Genomic DNA, 11749 nt, shown 5'->3' with positions numbered 1-11749 from the left:
TTAAAAAGGAACTACCCATAAGCCCACATGGTATTCGATTCTTGCCAGTAGAAGCGAACAATGATACACCGTTGGATCTTTTGATGCTACTGGCTCTCCACAGCATATGGAAAAGCAGAATGGCTGTAGAGCATGGTGACGTCGATGCACGTTCAGCGAGACAGCTCTTTAGAAAGAGCATACGGGCATATGTGGATGAACAGAAAGCGTTAAAACTAGAGTCAGAATGGTTGGTTAGTTTAGAAGGGTTGTCACATATGAGGGATTTTTAATCCGACAACTTCAGCTAAGGAAGGCCGAAGCTTTAAGTCAATGCTTGATCTTTTATTATGTCATGTTATTGATGTCACATGTGTCTTTTTTGTGTACGTCCTCGGTCAGGAAATAAAGAAAAAAAAAAGACTCGGTGGCGCAACGGTAGCGCGTCTGACTCCAGATCAGAAGGTTGCGTGTTCGAATCACGTCCGGGTCACTTTTTGTGCGTCTTCCTTTCTGCGCTCTACATTTTGCCCGAGATGCGGCAAATCATAAACTCGGAGTGCTATACGCGGACGTGACACCTACTCCGCAGTGGTTGGCAAAAAGCCCAACTCGGTGGTACAAATTATTATGCTCCTGGGCCTCCATGCTGTGTAGAAAACTCGAATGCAGTTCGAACACTGTGACTTGGTTGTTCGCACTATTCGCGAACATTTCATTGAGGGCGTTGTGCGCTTGAGAAATGTGTACAGCGCTGCCTGAAAATATGGCTCGGTGGCGCAACGGTCGGCTTTTTATAAAGCGTTCAAGGAACAGCTATCTCCTTTGTTGTGTGCCTTATTTAATGAAGCGTATGAACTGAAGGCACTGCCTGCGTCTTTCGGATCGTCGCACACAGTACTTATTCCGAAAACTGACCAACCAGATAAGCTTAGGCAGTTGTCGTCTTACAGGCCCATTGCTCTGACAAACGTTGATTACAAGATTTATATGAAGGTGCTTGCTGGCAGACTACAAGCGGTTATATGCGAACTAGTGGGCCCTCACCAAACGTGCGGTATCAAATGGCGATCTATCTTTCAGAACATTCACAAAGCGAGAAGTGTGCTCGAATGCTGCGATGCAACTCATGCATGTGTTGCGTTACTGCAGTTGGACTTGGAGAACGCTTTTGATTGTGTGGCGCATACTATTCTGTTCAGTATATTAGACTATGTTAATGTTGGCTCTGTTATTCGAGAGGGAGTGGCTTTGGCGTACCGTAACTGCACTACGAGATTAATTGTCAATAAGTCACTGGGGGCCCCCATCAACGTACGACGTTCAGTGCGCCAAGGTTGCCGCCTCAGCCCTCTTTTGTTCGGCATTTATATTGAAAGTTTGTGTTTAAGCATCCTACAAAACAATGACATTGATGGTTTTCGACTGCAGGAGTCAGAAGTCAAATTGCTGGCTTACGCAGATGACGTTGCGGTATTTTGTGTGAATAAAGAGAGTAGAAAGAGGACAGTGGATGTGGTAAAACATTTTAGCAAAGTCACAGGGAGTAAAGTTAACTGGGGTAAGTGCCTGGGATTTTGGCACGGAGAATGGCAGCTGACCCCCGACACTTTCGCTAATGTATCGTGGGTTACAACGCCTGCAAAGTACTTGGGTGTGCCCTTGAAATTTTACAAGGAAAGCGAGCCATACTGGCTAGAGCAGGTCAAAGAAACCCGTGAAAAAGCGGAGAAATGGAAAAGCGCTCAATTATCAATATTTGCAAGAGCCGCAGTTTGCAACCTGTTTTTAATTAGTAAGTTATGGTATGTTATGCAATTGTTGCATTGCTCCCGTGTAAATGTGCAAAAATTGCATCGAGTTTTTGCGGTGTTTGGGCCTCGAGTTGGGAGAGGTGCAGTCGGACAAATTTGTTCCGGCAGGTGAAGCATGGGGGGCTTGGTCTGGGTCATTTGTTTGTGCGACAGATTGTCAACAGGTTTATGTTTTTTAGGGATGCCAGCGATCCATTCCTGCGCACAGTGTGTCAACAAAGACTTGGTCGAGCTTTGCCTGTTTTCGTAGTTTATACTCAAAGTATGTCGGGTTCTCTTTTTGGATTCTTTAGGGAAATTGTTTTCAGCGCGAAATTCTTAAGCGCACGGTTTTCGAAAGAGTATTTAAGTAATGTTAACAGGAGAACATTATACAAGGATGTTTGCGAAGTGGTCTTCCCGGTGCCCTTGTACCGAGCTTTATACTATGGAGGCACAGGAAGTAATGTATTAAAACGCGTAAAGAAAATGCAAGTTGCTCCGGGAGCTAAAACGTTTTTCTTTATGCTACATACCGGTACTTTGAGTGTAAAATCATTTATGGAGGAAAAGGGTATGTTCCTACCGTGGGGGGCCCAATGTCTCATCTGCAAACAGCCAGAGACAATAGATCACGTGTTTTTGCATTGCTGGGAGGGGGCATATTTGAGGGATGTTCTGCAAAGGACAATAAAAAAACAGTTGGCACTTGATTCCCATGGCATTAGGTATTTGCCATTGGATAACCACGATGATATGCCGTTAGACCAGGTTATGTTAATGTGCCTCCACAGTATATGGCGCGCACGAATGGCTGGTTATCACTGCGATCCAGATGCACGGCCAGCTCGCATGTATTTCCGTGAAAGTGTGCAGCGATGGCTCGACGTGCTTAAATTGCAACCATGTGCTCCTGAGTGGCTGTCAAAGCTGGAACCTTTGACGGTGCTCAAGGAATTTTAACATGACAATGCCTGCCCCTCAGTGGGTGTTAGGCAACGCTAACTACCTTAGTGTACATATATTATTCCTTTGTTCATGTTGTTTTGAGTTCCAATGCGGTGTATTTGTGTCAAAGCCAGGCAATAAAGAAAAAAAAAGCTCGGTGGCGCAACGGTAGCGCGTCTGACTCCAGATCAGAAGGTTGCGTGTTCGAATCACGTCCGGGTCACTTCTTGTGCGTCTTCCTTTCTGCGCTCTACATTTTGCCCGAGATGCGGCAAATCATAAACTCGGAGTGCTATACGTGGACGTGACACCTACTCCGCAGTGGTTGGCAAAAAGCCCAACTCGGTGGTACAAATTATTATGCTCCTGGGCCTCCATGCTGTGTAGAAAACTCGAATGCAGTTCGAACACGGTGACTTGGTTGTTCGCCCTGTTCGCGAACATTTCATTGAGGGCGTTGTGCACTTGAGAAATGTGTACAGCGCTGCCTGAAAACATGACTCGGTGGCGCAACGGGGATTGCACTTCCGGCTTCGCTAGCGAACGGACGTGTGCATCATGGGCTCCGTAGGAGCGGTTACAGCGGCCCAAATGGGTCGCGGAAACAGGTTTTCTTGCTCAGGTGACCAAGCTTACGAAGTTATTTTGCCCCGGCTTCCAACAGGTCGTATTGTATGTAATACTCTTTTTTTGCACGCCGATGTGAGAGCGAGACCATACAAGGTCGAGAATTTTCGCGACGCACTGGCTCAGTTGGGACTGCTCCCCGAGGTTATCGCCTTGGGGGCGTACCAAATGAATCACGTTTGGGCCATTACGTTCAAGAGTGACGATGGAATGAAGCAGCTGCTATCTTGCCATGAACTAGCCGTGAAAGACCGTCGGTGCATTGTTGTTGACCCTGGTGACCAGGACGTTAGAATGAAAATCCACTGGATTTTATACAACGTTCCCGATGAAGATGTGCGGACTGCCCTGGCTCCCTACGGCACAGTCACAGAAATTGCCAAGGAACGCTGGCGCGTACAAGGCGTGCTGGACAAAGGCTCCTCAACACGGTCAGTGTCCTTGAAGTTGAAGCCTGGTGTGACAATTGATGATTTGCCGCACTAGCTGCGCATTGCTGGAGAACAGGTCCTCATAGTCATTTCCGGCAGAGCTCCGCTTTGCCTGAGGTGCCATACCACAGGACATGTCCGACGAGAGTGCAAAGTTCCTCGTTGTACGCTATGCCGCCGCTTCGGACATCTTGAAACTGAATGTGTCAAGACCTATGCAAATGTCACAGGGTCTATAACAAGGCAAGACGCCTCGGAGCTCGTCATGGACGAGGTTGAAGCCGAGGAAGCTGCGAGTACCGAATCGAGCAAACCGCAGTCAAATGCCAAGGATACGGATGACACTGGGGGCGGGGCAGTAAAGTGTAGTGAAGACCGCGCCTCTGAGCCTGCTCAGGCAGGTGCAGCGGAGACTGGTGGGGCATCAGATCGAGAAGGCAGCCATGGCACTATAAGCATGAGAGAAAATGCCGCAGTTACCGAAGGAGGTATGGACTACGACCAATCATCCACGAACGTGGCACCAACAAAGAGGACCCATGACAAGGCCTGTGTTGAAGATTCGTGTCTTTCTACCCCAAGCGCCGACGAACCACCTCCCAAAACACCAGGACAGCGTCGGGCGACGCTTCGCCCGAAGCCCAACATCCCGCCGGACAGAAAGCCGGCGATGACTACACCGACGTAGGAAAAATGGCTCGCCCCGAATTGACTCAAGGACGAGGGGAGACTCACGACGGGTCTGCCAGCGAGTGTGTGCTGACGTTCAGTCAGTACACGCCGGACGACCCGCACACCTCTCGAGTGGACTCGACATTCGTAAGCGAGAACGTTTCCTGTATTCCTCATCTGTGTATAATACGGTAGAAGGTGAACACCGAGCGGGTTGGTTATCTTGTGTTTCTCAACGAAATGGCAGCTCAACCTGAAGCAACACTTTGATTTGCTACCCTTAATGTAAGAGGCCTTGCAGCGAGGCGACGTCAGTATCAACTGAGTCGCCTCATGCTGGACAACGATTTGGACGTGATAGCAGTGCAAGAGACTAAGATCGAAAGTGAAGCTCAGACAAACCGCATGGTCGAACCATTTAGAAATCGGTACAGTGTATGTGTATGCCATTCTGTTGGTACCGTCTTTGCCAAAAGTAACCAGGCTGCTGCGAAGGCTGGCGGAGCAAGTGCGCGGTCGTGTGGCGGCGTTGCGCTCCCTGTGGCTTATCGGTGCTCGTCAGCTCCGAGGGTACAACAGCTGACGTAACTTCACACCCTCACTCTCGCTCGTTGGATGATAAAAATTAGGCGCGTATGATGTGCGGGCTGCGGTTTCACGTGTGCGAAGCTTGGTTATGCCCAGCGAGGGCGCTCAGTATAGCGACGGGGCTATTCGCTCTTCTCGGCAACTGCCCTGCAGTAGATGTCGCGTTTCTTGCTATATAATTATACGTGCTTGTGTTCTGCAATCCGCTACTGAAACACACCAGCAGAATTGCGCTTTCCTGCGTGTTTGATGCGCATGTAAATAAAGAATGATAACGCACCTTGAAAATTCAACATGCTTTCTCCGAGGTGCCTTGCGTACTGCAATTTTACGGACCGTAACTCCGGTACAAAGTTATGGAAAAGCTTGTGAACCCTTCCAAGCCACCTTATCTCTCATTTAGGCTTGCGAAATTGTGCTAGTCCCTTGTGGAGGCTGTGTATAAATAAGATCAATGTTTGATTCTAACAAATTCTTGCATTTGCTTGTAGGCAAGTTTTGGTATAGGTAACAAACGATAATGAAAGCTTCCTCACGCTTAGCCATTATATGCACATGACTGCTTTCTCGTTCACGGAACCCTTATTTCAGAGCAGCATTGTCTGGCAAATCTAGCACATATTCGTCCTGAAACGAACAAGAGCTCACCGTGTCTACTATCACCTGCTTTTCTGTTTTCCGCAGTTGCCGAGAAGAGATAATAGCCCCGTCGCTATACTGAGCGCCCTCGCTGGGCACAAACAGGCTTCGCACGCGTGAAATTGCAGCCCACACATCATACGCGCCTAGTTTTTATCATCCAACGGGCGAGAGTGAGGGTGCAAAGTTACGTCAGCTGTTGTACCCTCGGAGCTGACGAGCACCGATAAGCCACAGCGAGTGCAACGCCGCCACACGGCCGCGCGCTTGCTCCGGCAGCCTTCGGAGCAGCCTGGTTACTTTTGGCAAAGACGGTACATCGGGAGGGTGTGCTATCTTCATCCGCAATTCTTTAGGTATTGTTGAAGAATCTGTTGTAGTGTGTAATACTGGACGTTTTGTTATGTGTGATTTTTCATATCTTGATTTACAGTGGCGCGTACTGTGTGTGTATGCCGCAAATAAGGAAAATGAGCGCAAAGCATTCTTTAAAAATATTGAACCTTATTTGAACTCTACCAGATATACGATCCTTCTTGGGGATTTCAATTGCGTGTGTATGCCCGAGGGCAGAGCTACTAACGCGATCATTCGGGATCAAAGTTCGCTGCTTTTGAGCTCAATCGTCCAAGAGCACAATCTTGAAGACGTTGGGAGTGCTATGTCAGAAGGAATCCGTCCTCAGTTCACGCACTTCCAACAAGCCAGCCACGCACGACTCGACAGAGCTTATGTGTCGGCTATCTTGGTGCCAATGATTAGTGAATACTTGGTTAAAAGCATCGCATTCAGCGACCATTGCATGGTGATGTTTACAGTAGGAACTAAGCCCAAGAGGTCTAATTTCAACTGGAACCTTTGGAAACTAAATGTAAAGCTGCTTAGTGATGAAAGTTTCGCGCGTACAGTACAAGAAAAACTTGATAGTTTGTTTATGGGCGGCAATAGGGACGTTATAGAGAAATGGGAGCGTTTCAAAGAAGAAATAAAAATGAGCGCAATCGAAAGAGCGTGTGCACTACGACATAACGAGAAAACGGTGGAAAAAGAACTTCAAAGCCAATTAAATTCATTTCTGCGGCTAGAAAACGCACAGCCAGGCCAGTTTGCATCAGAAATAAAAGAAACAAAAAATAGACTAGAATTGATAGATAAAGAAAAATACAAAGGTGCTATCATACGCGCACGCGCAGAGCGGTTGTGGCTAGGTGAGTCGCCAACAAAGCAGTCCCTATGTCACGAAAAACGATACGCCGTCAAGAATGAGATTAAAGAGATAGTCTACGAGGGAAAAATAACTCGCGATTTCAAGACTATTCAGCACGCGTTTGTTGAATATTATGAAGAACTTCTGGGTCACGAGGCAAACTTGCAAGAAGGCTTTGAGTCAGAATTTTTGTCGCTTTTGCCAATACTAGGGGATGAAGTTAAGCTTAACCTAGAGGCACCCATTAGCGTTATTGAAATCGAGCGTGCTATTGACGAGTTGAGCTCTGGAAAGGCACCGGGACCAGACGGGCTTGGCGCAGCTTTCTACAAAGCCTTCAAGAGTGATATGGCGTATGTGTTGCACCGAATAATTCAAGAAATGTATGAAACCCACATGATGCCTCCGTCTTTCCGAAAAACCCACATTGTTCTCATACCGAAGAGTGACGATCCCACCAGGCGACAATCAGTAAAAGCTTATAGGCCCATAAGTCTCACAAATGTAGACTATAAAATTTTCATGAAGGTTTTAGGACGAAGATTGCAGAATGTAATAAAGTCTATTGTTGGCCCGCACCAAACGTGCGGAATAAAAGGTCGAACGATACATACAAACATTCATGTAGCACGTAGTATACTAGAATGCTGTGATTTATTTGAGAAACCTGTAGCCATGTTGCAATTAGACATGGAAAAAGCCTTTGACCGCGTTAGTCACCATATCTTGTTTTCTATCCTTGAACATGTGAATGTTGGCCGCGTTCTTTTTGATGGTGTTAAAATGGCATATGCTGGTTGTACGGCAAACATCATTATTAATAAGCAACTCAGTGAAAGCATTACTGTTCGTTCTTCAGTTAGACAAGGATGCCCTTTGTCGCCGTTGTTGTTTGCCCTGTATCTCGAACCATTCTGTCTAAAAATTATGTCAAATGAGAATTTGCATGGCTTTGCGATATTGTCCACTGAAGTTAAAATCCTTTCTTACGCGGATGACATTGCAATCTTCTGCGCAGATAAAGATAGCGTAACAGAAGCAGTGAAAGAGGCGACTAGGTTTTGCAAAGTCTCAGGAAGCGTGATAAACTGGGAAAAGTGCTTCGGCTTTTGGCATGGTAGCTGGGAATCTGCGCCTATCATGCACGAAGGCTTTCAGTGGGCAATGTCACCTGTTAAATATTTGGGAGTTCCGCTAAACGATTATAAAGAACCAGCAAAGTACTGGGAAGCAGAAATTGAACTTGCGCGTGAAAATACGCGCAAATGGGGTGGCCGAGATTTTTCTATATTTACTAGAGCCACAGTATGCAACCTGTTTATAGTGGCCAAAGTTTGGTACGTGCTTCAGGTATTGTGTATGTCACGAACAAGTGTCCAGCGATTGCACCGAGTGTTTGCCGTGTTTATTTGGGGGTCGAGTTGGGAGAGGACAAGCCGCACAAATCTTTTTAGATCTGTGAAAAGCGGCGGCCTGGGTTTGACTCATTTGTTCGTTAGGCAACTTGTGTCGAGATTTATGTTCCTTCGGGACCAAAAAGACACTTTCTTGCGGACAGTAATGCAACTGTTGCTCGGTGAGGCACTGTCAGACTTCGTTGTATCATCCAGCCCTGTTAGACACATGAGGGTCAGAGGTTTTCTCTGGGAGGTTGTTCGAGCTTTTAAATTTTTGAAAGTTCGCTTTTCAGTGCAGTACCTTACTGAAGTATCGAGGAAAGAACTTTACAAAGCACTCATTGATACTGTGTTGCCTGTTCCTGTCTACCGGGCAATGTACAGTGTAGGTCAAGGTAAAAATGTGCTGAAAAGAGTAAAGAGGATGCCTGTGCGGGCCTCGGTTAAAACATTCTTTTTTCAGTTGCACAGTGGCACTCTACCAGTGAAGCCCTGGCTTCAAGAGAAGGGTATTTTTGTTCCATGGTCCGTAAATTGCCTAATTTGTAGAACACCGGAGACGATAGATCACATGTTCCTTCACTGTACAGACTCGGTATTTCATTGGGACATCTTACAACGAACGGTTAAAAAGTTGCTCCCGATATCGCCATACGGAATACGATTTCTACCTCTAGAGAGTGGGGACGACATACCATATGACATGTTCATGCTTCTCAGCCTACACAGTATTTGGAGAAATCGAATGGCTTTCAGGCATGCAGACGTGACTGTACTCCCCGTCAGGGAGTACTTTATCGAAAGCATGTCTTATATAAGAGATGTGCTTAGGGCCCAAAATGAGCCCCCCGAGTGGTTGTCAGTAATGGACGACCTTGTACAGCTTAAACGCTTTTAATCCTGTGGCGTGAGCGAGGCAGATTTCCGCTCGCGCCTTTTACTTCTCAAGTGATGTAGATGCTGTACAGATGTGTTTTGCTTTGTGTTATATTCCAATGTGGTAATAAAGAAAAAAAAAAACTCGGTGGCGCAACGGTAGCGCGTCTGACTCCAGATCAGAAGGTTGCGTGTTCGAATCACGTCCGGGTCACCTTTTGTGCGTCTTCCTTTCTGCGCTCTACATTTTGCCCGAGATGCGGCAAATCATAAACTCGGAGTGCTATACGTGGACCTGACACCTACTCCGCAGCGGTTGGCAAAAAGCCCAACTCGGTGGTACAAATTATTATGCTCCTGGGACTCCATGCTGTGTAGAAAACTCGAATGCAGTTCGAACACGGTGACTTGGTTGTTCGCCCTGTTCGCGAACATTTCATTGAGGGCGTTGTGCGCTTGAGAAATGTGTACAGCGCGCTGCCTGAAAATATGACTTGGTGTGTGGGTTATCTGCCACCGTCGTTTAGCAACGCGCATACGGTCTTGGTTCCCAAGACTGATGAGGCGGCCATGCGTTTAAAAGTTACAAGCTATAGACCGATCACGTTAACAAATGTTGATTATAAAATTCTGATGAAGGTGTTAGCTAAGAGATTGCAATACATTATAAAAGATATTGTTGGACCTCATCAAACATGTGGAATAAAGACCAGAAGCATATTTAATAATATTCATGTAGCGCGTACTGTGTTAGAGTGCTGCGATGCTCTAAACAGGAGAGTGGCCATGGTTCAAGTTGATTTCGAAAAAGCATTTGATCGTGTGTCTCATGAAATATTGTACTGTTTGTTGGAACATATTGGCGTTGGTGCCGTTGTATTGAAAGGAGTTAAAATCGCTTATGCATGTTGTTCTACACGCCTTATGATTAACAAAGTGTTATCTGAAAGAATTAATGTAAGAGCATCTGTGCGGCAGGGATGTCCACTGTCTCCTCTCCTCTTTGCTATATATTTGGAACCATTGTGTAGAATGGTAATTGCTAACGAATACATCCGTGGTTTTAAGCTGGGAGTATGTGAAGTGAAAATATTGGCATACGCTGATCTGATGATGTGGCGCTTTTTTGTGAAGATCGCGAAAGCGTTTCGGAAGCTTTGAAAGTAACACAAAGGTATAGGTATTGCAGGCAGACTGGTAGTACTGTTAATTTAAAGAAAAGTCTCGGAGTCTGGCACGGGGAATGGGAAGAGGAAGCGGAAAGTTTCTGTGGAGTAAGATGGGCTACAAAGCCCGGAGTTTATTTGGGAGTCCCTTTGGAAAAATACTTGGAAAATACGAATTACTGGAATGAAAAAGCAGAAGAAATACGGGAAAGGATGAAAGGATAGATGCGACGTAACCTCTCTCGTTTCGCCCGTGCGACTGTATGCAATACCTTTTTGATGGCGAGAATAATGTATTTACTTCAAGTATTGTATTGTGCCCGAAGCAATGTACAAAGGTTCCATCGTGTATTTGCGGTCTTCATTTGGTCGTCCAACTGGATAATCTCTTTCGGCGAGTTAAAGACGGAGGGTTGTCTCTAATGCATCTATATGTGCGGCAGATGGTTTTAAGGTTTTGTTTCCCACGTGACCAAAAAGATGCATTCCTGAGAACCTTTATGCAAATCATGCTATCCAGTGCAATTCCAGAGTTTATAGTCTCTTCATGCTCTGCTCGGGGATACACTGTGTCACGCTTCCTGCGAGAAGTGGTGTGGTCGTTCATTTTTTTGCTCGTGAGGTACTCTGTAGAGTATTTGGCAACGGTACCACCTAAGCGACTGTACAAGGATCTTATTTCACAATTGTTCCCAGCTCCATTGTACAGAACCTTATACTGTCAAGGGCCCGGGAAAGATGTGCTAAAAACATAACTGTTGCACCGGGCATAAAAACATTTTTTTCTAAATTGCATACAGGAACCCTCCCAGTCAAAACATGCATGGAAGAAAAGGGCCTTTATGTATCTTGGGGCTCAAACTGTCTACTATGTAGGAAACCTGAAACAGCTGAGCACGTGTTCCTGGATTGTTGGGATGCGGTGTTTTACTGGGATGTGTTACAAAGGACAATTAATAAAGACCTGCCACTGACGCCACATGGAATTCGCTACTTGGCAACTGTTAAGGATGATTTTCAGTATGACCTCATCATGCTATTGGGCCTTCACAGTATTTGGAGGAGTAGGATGGCTTATAGACACTGTGATGTCGATGCACGATCTGTATGTGATTATTTTGTTGAACAAGTGTATAAACTAAAAGAAATTTTGAAGCAGCAAGACGCTGCGGAGGAGGTCTTGAGTCTGATTGGAGAACTTGTGGTAAGGAAAGTGCATTAGACACGGTAGTCAGCCAAGGGGCATGGCAACCACGATCTTTTACTGATGTATTTGTACCAATTCATGCAATAAAGGAAAAAAAACTGGGTGGCGCAACGGTAGCGCGTCTCACTCCAGATCAGAAGGTTGCGTGTTCGAATCACGTCCGGGTCACTTTTTTTTCGTCAACCTTTCTGCGCTCTACAATTTGCCTCACATGCCGCA

At 46.1% G+C, this 11749-nt stretch overlaps 3 non-coding genes and 1 pseudogene across 3 annotated transcripts; all 4 read left to right on the top strand.

Moving 5' to 3' along the window:
- The first annotated feature begins 400 nt into the window (after positions 1-400).
- Positions 401-472, top strand: TRNAW-CCA (transfer RNA tryptophan (anticodon CCA)). Its single transcript has one exon. It is a non-coding gene; the product is annotated as a tRNA-Trp (tRNA).
- Positions 473-2871: 2399 nt separating this feature from the next.
- TRNAW-CCA (transfer RNA tryptophan (anticodon CCA)) lies at positions 2872-2943 on the top strand. The gene has a single exon. It is a non-coding gene; the product is annotated as a tRNA-Trp (tRNA).
- A 304-nt stretch (positions 2944-3247) lies between these two features.
- On the top strand, positions 3248-4466 carry LOC146183008 (uncharacterized; annotated as a pseudogene).
- A 4833-nt stretch (positions 4467-9299) lies between these two features.
- On the top strand, positions 9300-9371 carry TRNAW-CCA (transfer RNA tryptophan (anticodon CCA)). Its single transcript has one exon. It is a non-coding gene; the product is annotated as a tRNA-Trp (tRNA).
- The last annotated feature ends 2378 nt before the right edge of the window (positions 9372-11749 follow it).

The sequence above is a fragment of the Amblyomma maculatum genome, chromosome 7 (assembly GCF_055883805.1).
Source record: "Amblyomma maculatum isolate TAMU_Amacu chromosome 7, ASM5588380v1, whole genome shotgun sequence".
Classification (NCBI taxonomy): domain Eukaryota; kingdom Metazoa; phylum Arthropoda; class Arachnida; order Ixodida; family Ixodidae; genus Amblyomma; species Amblyomma maculatum.
This window is presented reverse-complemented; position numbering and strand designations above follow the sequence as displayed.